The sequence below is a fragment of the Bison bison genome, unplaced genomic scaffold, assembly GCF_000754665.1.
Source record: "Bison bison bison isolate TAMUID 2011002044 unplaced genomic scaffold, Bison_UMD1.0 scf7180017864364, whole genome shotgun sequence".
NCBI classification, from domain to species: Eukaryota; Metazoa; Chordata; class Mammalia; order Artiodactyla; family Bovidae; genus Bison; species Bison bison.
Window position 1 is genome coordinate 4061687 of NW_011494936.1, and position 17066 is coordinate 4078752.

A 17066-nucleotide genomic window follows, 5' to 3' on the forward strand; every position below is an offset into this window, starting at 1 on the left:
CAGGAGGTGTTTTCACGGCCCTAACTCAGCATCTCGCTCAGCTCCTGCCCTACTCCCTTGCTCTGGTCTCTACCTGCTCCTGTCATAAATGCCTTCCAGCTCTGCTTTAAGTTCCCAAAGAGCCTGGGCTGTTTGGAGCTTTTCTCCTACACCTCTAAGTCCTGAGTGTACCGTCTATACTTACTTTCCGACTGACTTTAAAACACCCAAGCTTGGCCTTTATAAGCTGTCAATGCTAGGTCATAAAAGAATATACCCTGCAAGACCTTGCAAGGATACCTGGAAATGACCTCAGGTCTTTCGTGCCCATCTCCCCTGTTACGGGGACATCACTGAGGACAGATGCACTGAGGCTGGTGGAGGTGACGTGTCCTTGGTCACATACTTAGCAAAGGTCCAGGCAGGGGCAAAACTCTAACAGCCAGGTCCTGGACTCCTCCCCCCACCTCCCCAAGCTGATGTCCTGTCAGTGGCTTGCCTGAGTTAAATATATGGAAAACCCAGCATTTGCAAGCCAGGCAACAGAAACTTCCATCTCACAGGGACCATTCATGATACTGAAAGAGCAAGTTCTGGAAACTACAGGTTGAAATCGATGCTTCTGAGGTAGTTTTGACAAGTCCACGTGACCCCCAACCATGATCTGTATACACAGATGCAGAATCACAAACATTCAAGGAGGAGGAGGTTGACACACACCTCTCTAAATGTCACTCTAATGTCAAGGGAAAGATGAAGCTAAGAATATTCAATTCTAAGTTCTCACGCCACTGAACAGCTTTACTGCCCCATGCTCCTCCTCCTCCTTCATTATGGAGTCTGATTTGTGGCTGGCACTAAATCCAGATGATCCATTTTTCAAATCCATCCTGGCCCAGAGGCATAAGGTCGACTTCGGAGAGGCAGCCAGTGCTGTGTGCCAAAGGAGGGTGATGTTTGCAAATGTGATTATTACCACCCTAGCCAACCTCCCATTTTTCAACTCAGGTCTACTAACTACTTCTTCCCTTGAATTGGTTTTCCTCCTATCAGGAGGATGTTCCTTTTTATCCAAAGACAAACCAATGACTCTTTGCAAATCCTATAAGCCATATGTCATCCACAGATTTCCTAATGGGATAATCCACTTGTCACAGACTATAAAGGAAGCATTTTCCAGTGGCCTAAATGAGGATTAATGAACTAATATTCAGCGGACCTTTGGGGAGACACAAGAAAACCTCTGGTGTGGGCAACGTCATCAGAACCCGAGCAACCTGCACACTCTGCATTTATGAGAGGCCCTTTCAGAAGACTTCAGAGGCATAACTTTCAAGTTTTAGCATCCAGGAGAAACACATGGCTTTTTTTTTTCTAAAAGGTGAAAGTGGGGAATTCCTTGGTGGTTCAGTGATTACAACTCCATGTTTTCACTGCAGGGGGCCTGGGTTTGATCCCTGGTTGGAGAACTAAGATCCTGAAAGCTGTGCGGTGCTCTCTACACCCACTGCCAGTAAATCATGATGAGTTTCCATTTGATCATCTGAGGCAGAACCACGACTTCATACATTCATTCTGAAACCCACCCCAAAAGATCGGCACCATCATGTCATTTACATTTGTGGTTTTGCTTTCTAAACTTTTTGGCCAACCCAATACAAGGTGAAAGTTTAGAAAGCGAAACCACAAACGTAAATGACATGATGGTGCCGATCTTTTGGGGTGGGTTTCAGAATGAATGTATGAAGTCGTGGTTCTGCCTCATGGAAACTCATCACAGGCATGTGCTCTGTCAGCAGGATGCACTTCAGAAAATGCAGCCGAAATCTGTACTTCTAGGGTCTAAAGCCAACTGCTGTCAGATCAGGGCACTGGGTGCTGCTGAGGCCTTCTAGTCAGAGTGCCACAGACTCTGGAATCATTCTGCATTCTCAATAAACGTTCCCCCCACAACCGCTCTGTGAGTTGCAGAAAAAGTTCTTTCAATAATGAACAGCCGTCTGTTCCACAGAGTACAGGAAAAACATGATAAACCGAGTCACACACCTTGGCTGTAAACATATTCTTACACGAGATTTCTACAACTCCATATAAAGAAAATGCAGGCTCTTAACCACCCGCAGAACTACAACAACAACAAGAAAATGCACAAGGCTTCCTGCAATTAAGCGGCAGTGTTTTACAGTGCAATTTTATTTATACCTGAAAGAGAGCAAATAAATAAATATATAAAAGGTCGCACAGACCCCTCCCGCCCAAGGCTTATTCTGCAAATTAACTTTGCAGTCATAAAACCCATGCCAGCTGGACTCTTTCCCCTGGTCCTCTGTGGCACAGGCAGCCAAAGCAGGTATACAGCCGAGAAAAAAACAAAGTCGGGCATTTTCCACCCTCAGCCAGGGATGTTAATTGAACTTTGGCTCATGTTTAAAGATTTCTCTCTTCATGTTCAAGAAAGAATTAAAAACAGTTGAGCTGGGGGAAAATGAACATCTGTTACTGACTTACACTCACAACCACAATGAAAAACATTCATAATTAAAGCAATTTTGCATTCCTCCTAGTTAGAGCTGTAATGTTGGGTTAAAAATATAAACGTGGAGGCTCCTCATTGTCTTCGGGGCTTGCTTCTTACGGCTGCTTGTAAAAAAGGTAGTTTATGCTGGGTTGAATTTTTTTTTTCCGCTGGAATAACAATCTCAGGAAACAGATTTGCGTAGAAAGATAGGGGATGACAACACAGAGCACCTACACAATTGAGCCCCATTTTATGAAGCTATGAAACAGTAGTCAAGAAGTGTTTTATATTTGGGAGTTAAATACACTTTACGGCTGTGTAAAAAACCAGAGCCATTTTGGGCCGAACATAAACATTCCAATGTCTGCGAGGTTTACTTCTGTTTGAGCCAGTGGGCAGGTTTCTATCAACCGGGAGGGATTCGTGGGTGACGCAGAACAGTGCTGGAAAGTCTTCCACATCAAGTCATTTCCCGTCCAACATGCAGAAACTTCATCAAGAAAACCAAATCTATTTCCATACCCTCACCCTGGCTATTGAAAAAAACCTCCTCCCTGATACATCAGGCCCCAGCCTCTTTGCCCTCCAAGTCATCTTCCTTCTGCTGCTTAGTTAACATTCCCCCAAAGAGCCTCATAATATCACTCTTGTTTGATAGCAAGAGTTGCCTCTCTTATTAAAAATGTTTCCCCACTGCCAAGTCTATTAAATACAAATTCCTTAACCTAGCATTTAAGGTTCTTATACCCAGATGTATGCTCTGTGAGTTCAATACACCAATCAAATTAGTGTGGAAACCATCACTGGTCCCCAAACCATCTCTGTGTTACCCAGCTAAGTCTGGGATCTTGGAATACACAACCCCCACCCTCTAACCCTTATCTGTACTCATCCTTAAATGCCTTGCTCCAAAGCGACTTTCCCCAGGTAATGAAATGCTAACTGAATTGTTGCCAAGTAAAAGTGACTTCTTTGACCACTATAAATGTAATTTAAGGCTCTCAGGTTCAGGGTCTGATAGGAACTTTATTTGCACACTCATCTTCCTTTGCAACTAGATTTTTATCTCCCTGAAGGCTCTGATCTTTTTTCACTCATCTCTGCATCCCCTGCAGACCTCAGCACTGGATCTGCCAGTCATAGTCATTAGATCCAGCTCCCTGACCATCTACCTTCTAGAGAGTTGGTATAATATTTTTAAATTCTTGTCTGATATTCTGCTAAGGTATATGCAGATACTTTGGGTCAAGTATTATATGGACTAAAAATCAGTCATACTTGCCTTCCATCAACATAACATGTAATTTGATCAAACAGATTTTCCAGGTGTGGGAATATAATTGGAATGGCCATCTTAGTTTGTCCCTTTTCTTGGTCAGGGTGAGAGGAAATGAAATGACATTATTTTGGAATAATCTTAAAACACAGTGTCAATGAGCTTATCTAAAAGTTCAGCATCACTTTGCCTGCCAAAGGTCTAAGGCCGCTGCTCAAGGGGATCGGTCCCATCTTGCAGTGTGTCTGTGGGCTCAAGCCAGCTCCCTCACCACAGAATCCAGCCCAGGAGAGGAGATGAGGCCAGGGAAACCCCAGGGAGAGGGGTGGAGAGGGCAGAACACTGTTATACACTTAATAGAACATGGAGCTTTTTCTGAGGTTTTGGAAAATAAGTCTGGACAGTCTTCTCTCAAAGTGGTATTGATTCAGCACACCTTTCCCTTCCCTTGCCACCCCCTCAGGGATGAAAACCAGAAGTGCCGAGGGAGCTGCGATGTTATTCCTGGCCCTGACGCGCGGGAAGGGCCATAAATCTCTCAAGAAAGCCCAGGCTTGTGGGATTTCCAGAACCAACCCACAGATTTATGAGGACCAGACCATTCAGACAGATATCAGAGTCTTGGGTTCTTAGGAAAAACATGTATATACAGGAACATTCCCGTCATTTCGGGAAATACCACTCTTTCAAGGGTTCCCCACTTGTTAGGATATGCCTGACATTGTGGGAACATCATCAAAACAGCACAGTCTGAATCAGCCCGTCAGCAAACCTTTAGTTTAAGAATGACCTATCAGGGGAAGTGGCTTGTGATTCACTGGGGAAAGAGAGATGGGAGAGATGGTATGGGCAACACAGGTTTTACATCTGGGCAGCAATATTGCTCAAATGGCCTTCAGATCATCATGACTGGCCCTGGCAACTATGAAATAGAGCAGTGGTTCACAAACGATGTCCCTGAACTCGTAGTGGGCTAGCAGTGCTAAAGTTACCTGGAAGCCGCTGAAAGCTGCCAATTTCTGGCTCTATTTCTGGAATTTGGCTCAAGAAATCTAGGGCAGGTACCAGGAATCCATATTTTTAAGATTCTCTAAGGTCACTGAGAAAGTCAGGGAACTTCTGAAAAACAGTGTACCATGACAGAGGCGGTTGGTGGGTGATTTAAGGTCATGTTTTGATTCTAAGGGCTTCCCTGGTAGCTCAGAGAGTAAAGAATCTGCTAGGTCGGGAAGATCCCCTGGAGAAGGAAATGGCAACCCATTCCAGTATTCTTGCCTGGAGAATTCCATGGAAAGAGAAGCCTGGTCCATGGGGTCACAAAGAGTCAGACACGACCGAGCCACTACATTTTCTTTTTTCTGATTCTAGAAGAGAATTCTTGCTTGTGCACCACCCTAGAAAACCTGCTCCTGTGCCTCAACCCCCAACCCAGGAAATGGTTCCACCATCCACTCAGCTGTTCCAGCAAAGAAGCCAGGGGTCACTCCTCTCTTTCCTCCTCCGGATCCTCATGCAAGTCCTCCAGGCTCTATTCCAATGTATCCAGAGTCCACCCACGTCCCCTCATTATTCTGGTCCCATTATTGCTACCTCTCCTACTGCTTCAGTAGATATCCCCACCCAATATTCATTCATCTTTCAGAATAATCTTTTAAAAATATAAAGCCAACCACAACAGTCTCCTGCTTAAAACCCTCCAACAGCTTCACATTACACAGCTGGGCAAACTCGTGTCTCCTGGGCATTTTTCTCCCTCCCCACCCATTTGAACCAGCCAGCTGAATATACCCTCTTCTTTTTCATCTGACTAGGAGATACTCATTCTTAACACTCATATTGGCTATTATTCCCTCCAAAAAGCCTCCCTGTGACTCCCCACCCCAAGGCTGTGTACACACCAAACTTGACTCTATCGGGCAACCTGGCATTCTGTGTGGATTTCATCATCTGTCTCCTGAAAAATAACATTCTAGGAGCAAAGGAGTCCTTAGCACTGCTGAAAGGCACATAAATGGATTACAGTCCTATAGCACATTGTCAGGAGTCGGAGAGAGGACAGCCCACAGGAGTGGGCTTTGGAGAAAGGCAGACCTGGGTTAAAATCCAGATACCCAATCTTACTATATGCCCTTGGGTAAGTCAGTTAACATCTCTGAATGTCTGGTTTCATTCATATATAAAATGGGAATGTGAATAACATGCTTGGCAAAGCACCCAAGAGTCAGGAAGATCCCCTGGAAGAGGAAATGACAACCCTCTCCAGTATTCTTGCCTGAATAATCCCATGGCCAGAGGACCCTGGTGGGCTCCAGTCCATTGGGTTGCACAGAGCTGGACATGACTGAGCAACTGAGCATGCACACGAAGCACACACACATTCTAGACATCCTGATGCATCTAGATGTCCTGATGCAGTGACTAACACTGCATTCTTACTCCTCCAGGCGGGCACACAGAGCTAACTCTAATGCCCCTCACCAGGCTGGCGTAGACACCTGAGGAGCTCTCTTCTATCTGCTTCCGTAACTGATTTTTCTTTCCATAAATTGTATATCTGGATTTGGTTTCCTCCTTAGGTAATCTGTTTTAACATTATTTCTGAAAACCAACTGCACAGGACTTGCTAGAGTTCAGTTACACCTAGGCTTAGGAGAGATCTGAGGGGGCTCAGGACAGCCCCTGCCCGTTCTGCACCACCCCCTCCAAAGCGTGTGTTTCCATTTTCCAGTCTCATCAATGCTGTTGTCGTAAGAGCTATCAAAACTTTGCAAAGTCCCGAAAATGGTAGAGCACTGGATTTGAAGTCTGAATTTTTTTCATTGCTCTCTGGGTAAGTGACAGCAGCCTAGTTTCTTCAAATGCCAAGTATTAAAGTGCTTTTATCTCACTAATGAATAATTAGCTTTGGCAAGCAAGAAAACTAAAAGGCACAGTTGGACTGCTCTCAAAAACCAACTGCCCAAATAAAAACCAGGAGAGTGTCCTGGGTTTAAAATGCAAGGCGAGGGTGAGGCTGTGTAGATTCCAACACAGCAGAGATGCGGAGCGGGTGTCTTCCTGGGGATGACGGAGGCGGTGGGTGACCTTCCATCCCTCTTCTCAGATAGAGGTCTGTGCACTTGTGTGAAGGGCAGGTTTCCACAATGAACACTCTATACTGAAAAACTCTCCAAGGCTAGAGGCAGGCTTTTCTATTACTGCTCTGTAGCTTGGAAATCCCAGCTAGCTGATGACTTTATGGGTTTGTACGGTCTAGACAAGAGGGTTACTCTTTGGCAAAATTGCTCCGGGGGGAGGCCCCTGTGAAAATTCCCATCCAGCTAATTACCATTCAGAGGGCAGGCTACCGGGAGGGCGCCAGCCTCTGGCAGAGGCTGCGGTTGGAAAGCCACACTCCTGGCTTTATCACTGGCTACGTTTACTTTCCTCCCTGTCAAAACAAGGACAGGAAAAGGGAACAAGAGTGGTAGTGAGAGAGATCAGCTCGGGTGCTGGGGGAGAACAAAGAATGAGGCTGCCCAGAGCTGTGACCGAGAGAGCCGTGCCTTCACTAAGGACAGGGAAACACCGGCCATCTGTCTGCTTTTACAACGATCATTTCAGCTTTCTCAGCAACTTTGAATCTCTGGAAGCGAATAAGTAAAGACACAAGGGTCTGAACTGGGTATGGGGTAAAATGCTTCCCAAAATAGAGATTCACAGCGCTAAAACCCAGAGGAGCTCACAACTATTTTCACCTCAGCTTTTATGGGACCCAGAGAGGTAGGTGGTGGTACCTGTTCCTTCAATACTTGGAAGACATCATTTTCACCTACCGCAGGAAGGGGCCGAGGGAAAACACCTGTCTGGAAGCCCCTGGGTTCTGATTTAGCTGACAAATAGGGAAAGGGGAGAGGTGGGGGAATGGCCTTCTGTGAAGGGAGATCAAGCCTGCAATTGGCAAGGTTCTCATCCAAAGGCAAGACCGCCTCTGCTGGGAGGTCACCTCCAGAAGCCCTTCCAGACCACACCCTTCCCGCAAAAGAGCCTGCTTTCCGGTCCACATCCTTCCTCACTCATATCTTCACTGTGACACAGTCTCTTCTCTTTTCCCCTCAAGTCCCTCAGGGCGTAGACTGTATCTCTTCCCACCTTTACTTCGCTGAGGTATCTAACGATGGGGCTGCAGGTTGGGCACTCAGTTACTGCCTAAGATGGATAACTGATCAAAGAGAAATCTCTACCCCCACAAAAGCACACAGAAACATGATTTTCCCCCCCTCTTTATGACTAAGCTCTAGTGAAGGACCTTGTGTTCTTTCTGAGGATGGCGAGTCTGAGAACATTCCAGGATCTGCAGGCCCAGAAGAACTGTATAGCTATGGTTTGATGAAGTCTCATGAACAAAGAACTACGATTACAACACAGCTGATGATCAGAACACGCTCAGTATTTTGCTGTGGCTGGAATGTGAGGAATATGCACTGGACTGGAAATCAGTAAGGTTGGGTCTTGGTACTTTTTTGATCCATTTGGCCACACGACCTTGGACTTTACACTTGTATGCAGTGGTGAATCTGGATAACTGGATTTCAAATTTTCTGACCATGATTCAGTAAAAGAAAAAAAAAAATCACAACTCAGAAAATCACACACACACACATACACACGAAACTGAAAGTTTCCTCAGACAGTATTTGTCCTTACTAAGTGTGCAGCACCCTATTTTCTGTTTCTTTCTTTCCTTATATTAAAAAATGCTGGTCATAACTTATAAATTGCAATAGCCAAGATGACCTTGACACATATTTCTGGTTCTAAAATTCCAGTGTTAAGATCTCATGCTATTTTATGCCATGGTTTGTCTCCATTGCTTCCTTTCACCAGAAGTTTTGGGCAGTAAGCATCTCCTAAATTCAGGGGTGTTAAGGAGCGACAACTGATGCAATGAAGTTGCCGCATCCCCCACTACTCTCCCAGGAATCCTCTGCCCTGAGGTGGAGGAGGGGCGGGAGTTGCTCTCTGACCATCACTTTAAGGGGAGCAGGAAGTGAAAGAGATCCCCTTCCATCCAAGTCACAGAATCTCTGTCCTTTCTTGGCAACAAGTACTAGAGTGGTTTGAGGCTTCGCCAGTCTTAAGACATTTATTTTTACCAATTCCTTTGTCATCTTCTTTTGACTATTCTGAGGGCATTTGTACTGAACACAAAAGACTGGAGAAGAACATGTCAAAGCAATACTGTTGCTCTGTCACTGAATAAACCGAGGCCATTCAGAGTGCTTCACAGGCATACACTGTGAGCTCTTATTTTTAATACTGAACTATACTTGATTTACAGTGTTATGTTAATTTCTGCAGTACAGGAAAGTGACTCAGTCACATATACATTCTTTTTCATATTCTTTTCCATTATGTTTTATCACAGAATATTAAATACAGTTTCCTGTGTTATACAGTAGGACCTTGTTTATCTGAGTTGGTTTTTCTCATGATTATATTTTTACACTGACCTTGATCGCCCTGGGCCAAGCCAGAGGGAAAGGCAAATCTTTGGGAACCTGATTTGTCCTACATGAGTTTACCAGATCTCCACCATCTCTTTCCTGAGAGATTCGAAGGGGCTACGTTCAACTAGCCTCAAGGGCACAATTCAGGGCTCAAGGATGGAGCCAAGTGAATTGGCTCACAGAGGAATCAAACCCAGGACCTCAGATTTAATCCCAGGCTCCGGCCCTCTGAGCCAACTTAAGTCCTGGAGCTCCCCTGGGTGAGGGAAGATGACTTACTACCAGTCTGCCAAGAACCGGCATGCAGGACTTATTCTGTTCACTATCTTGGTCTGTCAATGAGAAGAGTCAACAACAACTATTAACCAGGCACAGGCACCTAAGTAACAATATGGCTTATTAGGTTAATAAATTCAGGCCACTCAGAGCACTTTATAGACAAGAATCTGAAATATCACTCAGAAGGAGCCACAAATTGCCATCTTCTAGATGACAAAAGATGTTCCGAAAAAATATCCATTCACTTTTCAGCCCTGTCATCTTCCCAAAATGACTATTATATAATAGAAAATACAGACTAAGTGAACAGAAATTCTAGGAGGCTGTGAGATGTTATTTTTAAAGAGGCACAGCTACCATGAAAATGAAGCTACTTTCCAGTTTGTAACATAATTCATTTCCCAGTTTGTCCTCCTCGCTTGGCAGAAAATGACAATGTCCGTTACTATGCCACATTTGTAGCTTTAGATGAAGGGCTTTTACATGGCAAAGGAGAAGCTTAGAAAGCTTCTTGGCAAATCTTCCTTTTTTGATGATGCCAGGAAATAGGTCTTTATTGTGAGCCCTCCCCCCCAAAAAAAAGAGAAAAAAAGTCCTTTTTGGAATATTTATTGTTCATTTTAGGAAACACAGCCCTATAGATTATTTACAAATGTGTTAACTGGATTCTACTAAACTTTTAATTTGCAATTTACTTGCCAAGTACTATGTATTAGCTACCAATGGTATATTTATGTTTCTGCAATGCATGCTTATTATATAGTTATTCCAGAAACTCTGATTTATTAAAAATTTTTTTTAAATCCCAATTTTTATATTTGCAGTTACTTCATAATTTTAATTTTATGGTTTTAGTTTCCAAAAAGGGCTTATTCATCTCCTAGGGGGAAGAAAAAAACCTCCAGGCTGAGGTGTGCTGTCCACAGGTGGTGGTGGGAACCCACCTAGCCTGTCACAAACATCCCCAGGCAGGCGCCCTCTGGCAGCTCACTCACAACTGAGCTGTAACATTTTAATTATATGCTTTTAAAGTTAGTCATTTGTCAAGTTTTGTTAGTCTTACAAAAACAATTTAGGTATAAATAGCATATTCTAAATTATATGCATGTATATTACTGAAACCAAGTGGCTTTAATTAAACATTTTTCAAAGCCTGTTTCCTTTTAATGGCAGTGAAATACTGTTGGTAGCAACGGCATGCTCTGCCAAAATGAACTTCATCAAGGTGAATTTTAGGGAGACTGTCAACACAATAATGGCCTAGAAGTTTACGCAAAGTTCTTAAATTAGAAAGTGGCCATTTAAGGGTGTCATTTGGGGGGGCCTGTTCAAGATATAGGATCATGACTGTGCTTCAAAAGCGTTATCCTAAACTGAATACCTGGCACTGGTCCTGGCAATTGTTAGAGCCTTGGAGTAACACAGTACACTTCTGCCTGGCAGACAGAAACTGGAAAAAGATGGCCAACAGAAAAGCGTGTCGAGGTCCTTTCCACCCCTGAGTTTAAGATTCTAAGCAACTGTTTTCTTTCTTCTTTTACCTTTTTAAAAAAGGATTTATTTTTTATCTTTTGGCTTTGGTGGGCCTCTGTTGCTGTGTGCTGTCTGCGACCCTTCTCTAGTCGCAGGGAGCAGAGGCTGCTCTCCATTATGGTGCACAGCCTTCTTCTTGTGGTGGCTTATCCTGCTGCAGAGCACAGGCTCCAGGTGTGCACGAACTTCAGCAGCTGCAGCTCGTGGGCTCTAGAGCACAGGCTCAGTAGTTGTGGCCCAAGGGCTTAGTTGTTCTGTGGTGCAAGGGATCTGCCAGGAACAGGGATCAAACCGGTGTCCTTGCACTGCAAGGTGGATTTTTAACCACTGGACCACTGGGGAAGTCCCCTATCCTTTTTTTTTTTTAAACATTTTAAAAATTTTATTTTAAAAAGTTTTTTTTTTGGCTATGCCCTGTGGCTTGCAGGATCTAAGTTTCGTGATCAGGTATCAAACTTGGGCTCCCTTCTGTGGAAGCACAGAGTTTAATCCTGGACTTCCAGGGTTAGAACTGCTTTCAAGTTAAACACTGTGATGAGGATTTTCACTAGGATCCAGTTATACAGCATACAAAGAGCTCAAAATATCTTACATGGAAAATACCATTTCCACTATTTGCTATAAGAGAAACCTGCTTTACACTTATTTCATCTTGTTACTTGAAAATATTTTAATTTTGGAAAATATACCTATTTGAAAACTAAAGGTCCTCCCAGACCCAGGCTTCAAAAAGATATATCTTAGTTAGTAGGCCACTGACAGATGCCCTGTAGCTATTTTACTCAAAACTATTTTGACAAGAGGAAACACAGTTTCCCTGAGAGTGACCTATTTTGGGGTCTGTAAGCATCTGAAACACCTTGGCTACCTCTTTTATTTTTTTGCCTGTAAAAAATAATAATGATTGGGTATCTAGGTAGAAAACACAGCAAGCACATCATGATTAGATCTCAAATTCCTATACAGTGGTCTTCCAACCAACTTTAGTTTCTTGGGGTGATTTGTTATGTTTTATTCTTCCATACCAAAGAGAGCCTGAGTTGGCTAGGTTAAAAAGAAAATTCAGTCCAGTGGAGTATGAAACACATCTTTGATCTGATGAGATCAAGCTAACTTGTTGCTGCTTTGATGACTATACATTAACACCAGCATCCCGTTTTCCAAGGAGTGAGTAACTGAGTGTGGTGGTAAGAGGCTCAAGGTGCACAGCCAGCATCCTCTCCTTGCCAGGTATCAGACAGGTCCCAGCAACTTATTTCTCCCTTCCTGTCAGACACCACTTTGCTTTTAGTGCCTTTCCAAGGACTTTGAACAAAGCCCTGAGACAGATCCAGGGAGATTCTGTACCTGGATAGTCTTTTTAGCAAGAACAAATTAGCTTAAAGCATTCTTTTTTTTTTTTTTTTTGCTGCAGATTCTGCCTCTAATGCTGTGCAGCTGGGTGCGCCCGGGGATCCCTTTATTGTTAAAAGTAGACCCACATGGAAAAGACATTAAAATCAGTTTGCTGCTGTGATACCCACGAAGATGAAAGGGCTTCTCTGATTTTAATATGCTGTGTGTTAGATGGGAAGGAAAATGAAAAGGCTTCTTTGGAAACACACATATTTGGCTGGGCTACGAATTCATCAGGTGTTAAATCCCTGTCAGCTTCGCAGCAGAGGTGTGTGGCAGCACTGGGTGTCTGCTTGTTTGTGTTTTCAGTGGAATCCGTGCCGTTTTCCATGCTTACAATATGTGGCTCTCTTTAGCACTCCTATTTTCGTTCTGGTACTTGCTTCCAGAGGAAAATTAGTCAAAGTGTGTACTGATGGGAGCTGGCAAACGAATGAGCTCTGGACCCTAGCTTAAAGAGACGGCATTCTTTTGGAGGGTAGGGGGTGTGCCCTTGAAAATAACTTTATCTTTTGATATTTCTTGACATTTTTGGGCCAGTGCAGAGACCCCTACTGGGACATAGAAAGAGCAACAATGATTGAGGGCCAAAACCACGCTGTGAACTACGTTTCTAGCATCAGGTGAAACATGCCTAAACATGATGTAAAGACTGTCAAGATTTCTTGTGGGAATTCCTAACAGTGGACATATTATTTTTGTTGAATTTGATTAAGCAATAACACAGTTACAGTAGAGATGAAATTCAGGTTTATAATTAAATGTGAATGGTTAAGCACGGTATTGCTAAAATGGCAGGCCTCAAAAATATTGTCACTAGAAGATAAGTTATTGATGGCCGTTACTATAAATTCTAAGTCTGAAGATAAGCTGTTATTAACTGGCTTCCAATTACAGAAATGGAGTTCATTTAGAGTTCCAGAAGACATCCAGGGGCTGAAACTGGGCAGTGATAGTTTTTAATTAAAAAAAACTAAATTTAAATTAAAAATTTAATTTTTCTTTCTTGTAAAATTCTGTCTCATGGAAAGCATTTTGGATCTGGAAGATCCATATGCTATAATTTTCTATTAGAAACATTTTTAATCATCAACTAATTCTAATTGTGTCCCAGCGTCTGGCAACTAGTTCTTCTTCATTTAATAAGTGTAGCAATTGTTTTTACTTGACCACACTATTGTTTCTGTAGAGTTTGAAAGCTGAGAATAAAGTATTTCACTGTCTTTCTTCAATGGAGAGGAAATTCCAGAGATTTTCTTCTTCAAACTACTGCATGTATTTACTTCCCTTTTTCTTAAATGGCTTGTTTACAGTAGAGGAAATGCTCTCTGCTCTTTCAGGGAATGAGTGGAACTTGTGGGCTCCTTTTCCTCATTTCTGCCTGGGCCAACAATTTTTTTTTTTTAACTGAGGTAAATACAATGCATAGATTTTAAGTGCCTAATTCAATGAATTTGATAAATGTACACCTTTGTATAACCAACATCTCAATCAAGATATGGACTATATCCATCAGTCCAGAAAGTTCTCTGGAAGGGAGAGAACTTTTTCTTCTTGTTCCGAGAGTCAACTGCTGTTCAGATTTCCATTGTTACAGATCAGCTATCTCTACTTGAATTTCAAATGCACTCTTTTGTGTCTGGTTCCTTTCACTCAGTAAAATGTTTTTGAGACTCATTTATGGTTTTTTTCTTTTAATCACTAAATAGTATTCCATTGTACAGATAGATCACAACTTGTTTATCCACGTACTTGGAGACAGACTAGCTAATACTCAGGGCTACTGCAGATAACGTCGTCCTGTACATCCTTGCCCCCGTCTTCTGTGGACATATACTTCCATTCCTCTTGGGTAACTACGCAGTGTGGAACTGCTCAGCCAATATCACTTGTTTCTGAAGCCCTGGAGAACCTTTCTGAACCAGAGGTTTACGGAGAGACAGTATTAACATAAGTAGCTGTTTCCATCCCTAACTTTACCTCATTAATCCTCATGGGAAGGTAGGCATTGTCTCCAATGCATACATGAGGAGACCAAGGCTTGCAAAGGTTTAAGATCATCTCTCTCTCAAACTGAAGAATAAAATTTGAATCCAGATCCCTCTGATACCAAAAGCTCTCATCACTTTACCTCTATTCCCAGAGTTTCAGAAGATGCTCCAGAAAACTCCAGGTTTCCATAACTACCCCCCCATCAACATACCTGGGTCTGCTAATGAATCCCCCGGCAGTCCATAATGATCATGCTCTAAAATTGTTTGCCGCCAATCACTTCCCCCTGATCTCACCTGATTCCAACTCTTTAGGAATTTACATTGCCTTACAATTTCTAAGACATTTTGTGGATGTGAATATATTGCTTATAACTGCCTTAAAACAGTATGGAAAGAATGGCCCATGAGTACCTCCATCTTATCTAAGCAATAATCCATGCTAGTAATTTAGTCCATCTGCATGTATGTTATGTTCATTAAGTATTTGCTCCACATGTGTATAACCTGCTTTTCCTAAGAGACGTAAATTCTAATCCATAAGGGCTATACCTTCTGCTTTTTTTGTACTCCCAGTACCTGGAACAATGATTATAACAAACTAGATGATCAGTAAATTACATGAACTGAGAAGATGCCCAGTCTTGGTGCTCTGGAAAACAGTGGCCACTCAACTGGGGATGACTGAACTTGGGCAAGGTTTCATTTAAATGAGCCTCAATTTCTTTTGTCTTTAAAGTGGGGTAAACAAATGGTGATTAAGTGTCTGTGAACTCTAAAGATAAAATCTACTAATATAGACTGGCACTGATTTGATTTGCTTTCTTCAAGTCAAAAACATGTTTTGTTTGGGAAGGTCTCTTGCAGGTGGTGTAGTTGAGAAAAATCCTTGTAATTACTATCTTGTTGCTGCTATCCTACACTTTTGAGTTGCAAGAGATTATAAATAAGTAGCTGCATAAGACGGTGGGGAAGGAAGCAAAATTAGTGACAAGACTGGGCCATAACTCTCAGGAAGCAGGATGAAGGTTTTACAAGTCAATCAATAAAGAAGATGAAAGGACAATGATTGGAACAAAGCAGTATATAAACAAACAAGAAAACAAGTCATAGGCCAGGAAAGGGTGTGTTGGTGACCCTGAATGTAATGTAAGCCAGATAGGAGAGCAACATGAAGTCCTTTTCCAGCTTAAGTAAACACATTTATGTGAAAAGGGAAATATAAATCAAGGCTACTTTCTCAATGGGAAGAGTTTAGGGAATGTTTTTTAGGCACTGTCCAGATATTCATCTCTTTAGGGCAGAATCCATTAGAAATACCAAATCCCGGCCTTAGGAATTTATTATAAGTAGGTCACAAAATTCAGTCAGGCTAAAATATTTAGTTTTTCTCCCTTTCCACTGTTAAATAGGACAGGATTGATCTCTCTGAGATTTTCCCTTCTGTTTCATTCTTTTCTTTGGGGTGGGGATGGGGGAATTATGCGAGTTTAGACCTTACTTTAGTTATCTTTTATTCCTTGAGATTTTCTCCCTTTAGTAAGGTTGTTTAGGTTTATTTTCTAAAAATAAAGGGATTGGGGGAGAGTTCACCTCAGCTCCATTCAGACAGAGCTTCTAAATGTTAAGCTAAATCTTGTCAGTTCTATTAGTTGTGTGGCAGTAATTTCCATCTTGAGGGTAAAATTAATACTTTACTTTTTAAAATGATTTTGCTATTTGTTAGCAACTCCTGAGAACTGCAAAGTTACAATCTGAGTAACTTATTGCCAAAGCCATAAGGGAGTGTTAAAGGTCTACTATCACGCCAAATAGCAGGAGACAGAGGAATAGGAAACGAAACAACATAATGTACAATACGAACTTAAATTACAGATTAACAGATATAATTTGCTACTTCATGGTCATTATAGGCTGCTGAAACAAGAAAACAAAAAAATTGGTTTAATTTCCTTGGGTACCTTTCTCTGGTTTAATGCTTGAATTTTTCCTCCCAAGTGGGCCAAAATATATATGCAAATATTTTCCAGGAGAGACTATGCAGTGCTATTATAACCAGAAATTCAGCCAACTCCTTCCACGGCTTCTCCATTAAGACATAAGCAAGCATCTGTTCAGTCCCATTGGACTCACGCTTGGAGGCTAAGCAAGTAGATTACAGTAACCTTTCTCCTAGCAAACTGGAAATAGGCTAACCTAGGCAAGAAAACACACAGCTCTGACAAGATGGGACCCAGCATTTAAAAGCAGTGGTTTCCCACCTCTGGCTGTAGGTTAGAATTCCCTAGCAAGAGCTTTAAGAAAACTCTCAATGCCTGATCCATCAACTGAGTAAGAGTCTCGGAGTGGAGCCCAGGCAAAGGGAGGTTTAAGACTCCCACCATGACCAATTTCAGGATGAGCTTTAACAACTGGTCTGCAAGCCTGAATAGTTAACAACTGACTGCCTGGAGTCAGCTCCAACTCACCCTTGAAAAAAACCTTGAGTAAACGAAATCGATTAAGTTCTTCAAGTTCTCATCTGCTATCTGAATGGTGAAGTGGGTTAAAAGTGAGGGTTACTGTGAATAAAGGTAAACCACAGTTCCAATAACTTAATCACTTTT

At 42.4% G+C, this 17066-nt stretch overlaps 1 protein-coding gene across 5 annotated transcripts in view; it reads right to left on the reverse strand.

Moving 5' to 3' along the window:
- The window catches only part of JAZF1 (JAZF zinc finger 1), a 323385-nt gene that overhangs the window by 22959 nt on the left and 283360 nt on the right, over positions 1-17066 (reverse strand). The window lies entirely within an intron of this gene.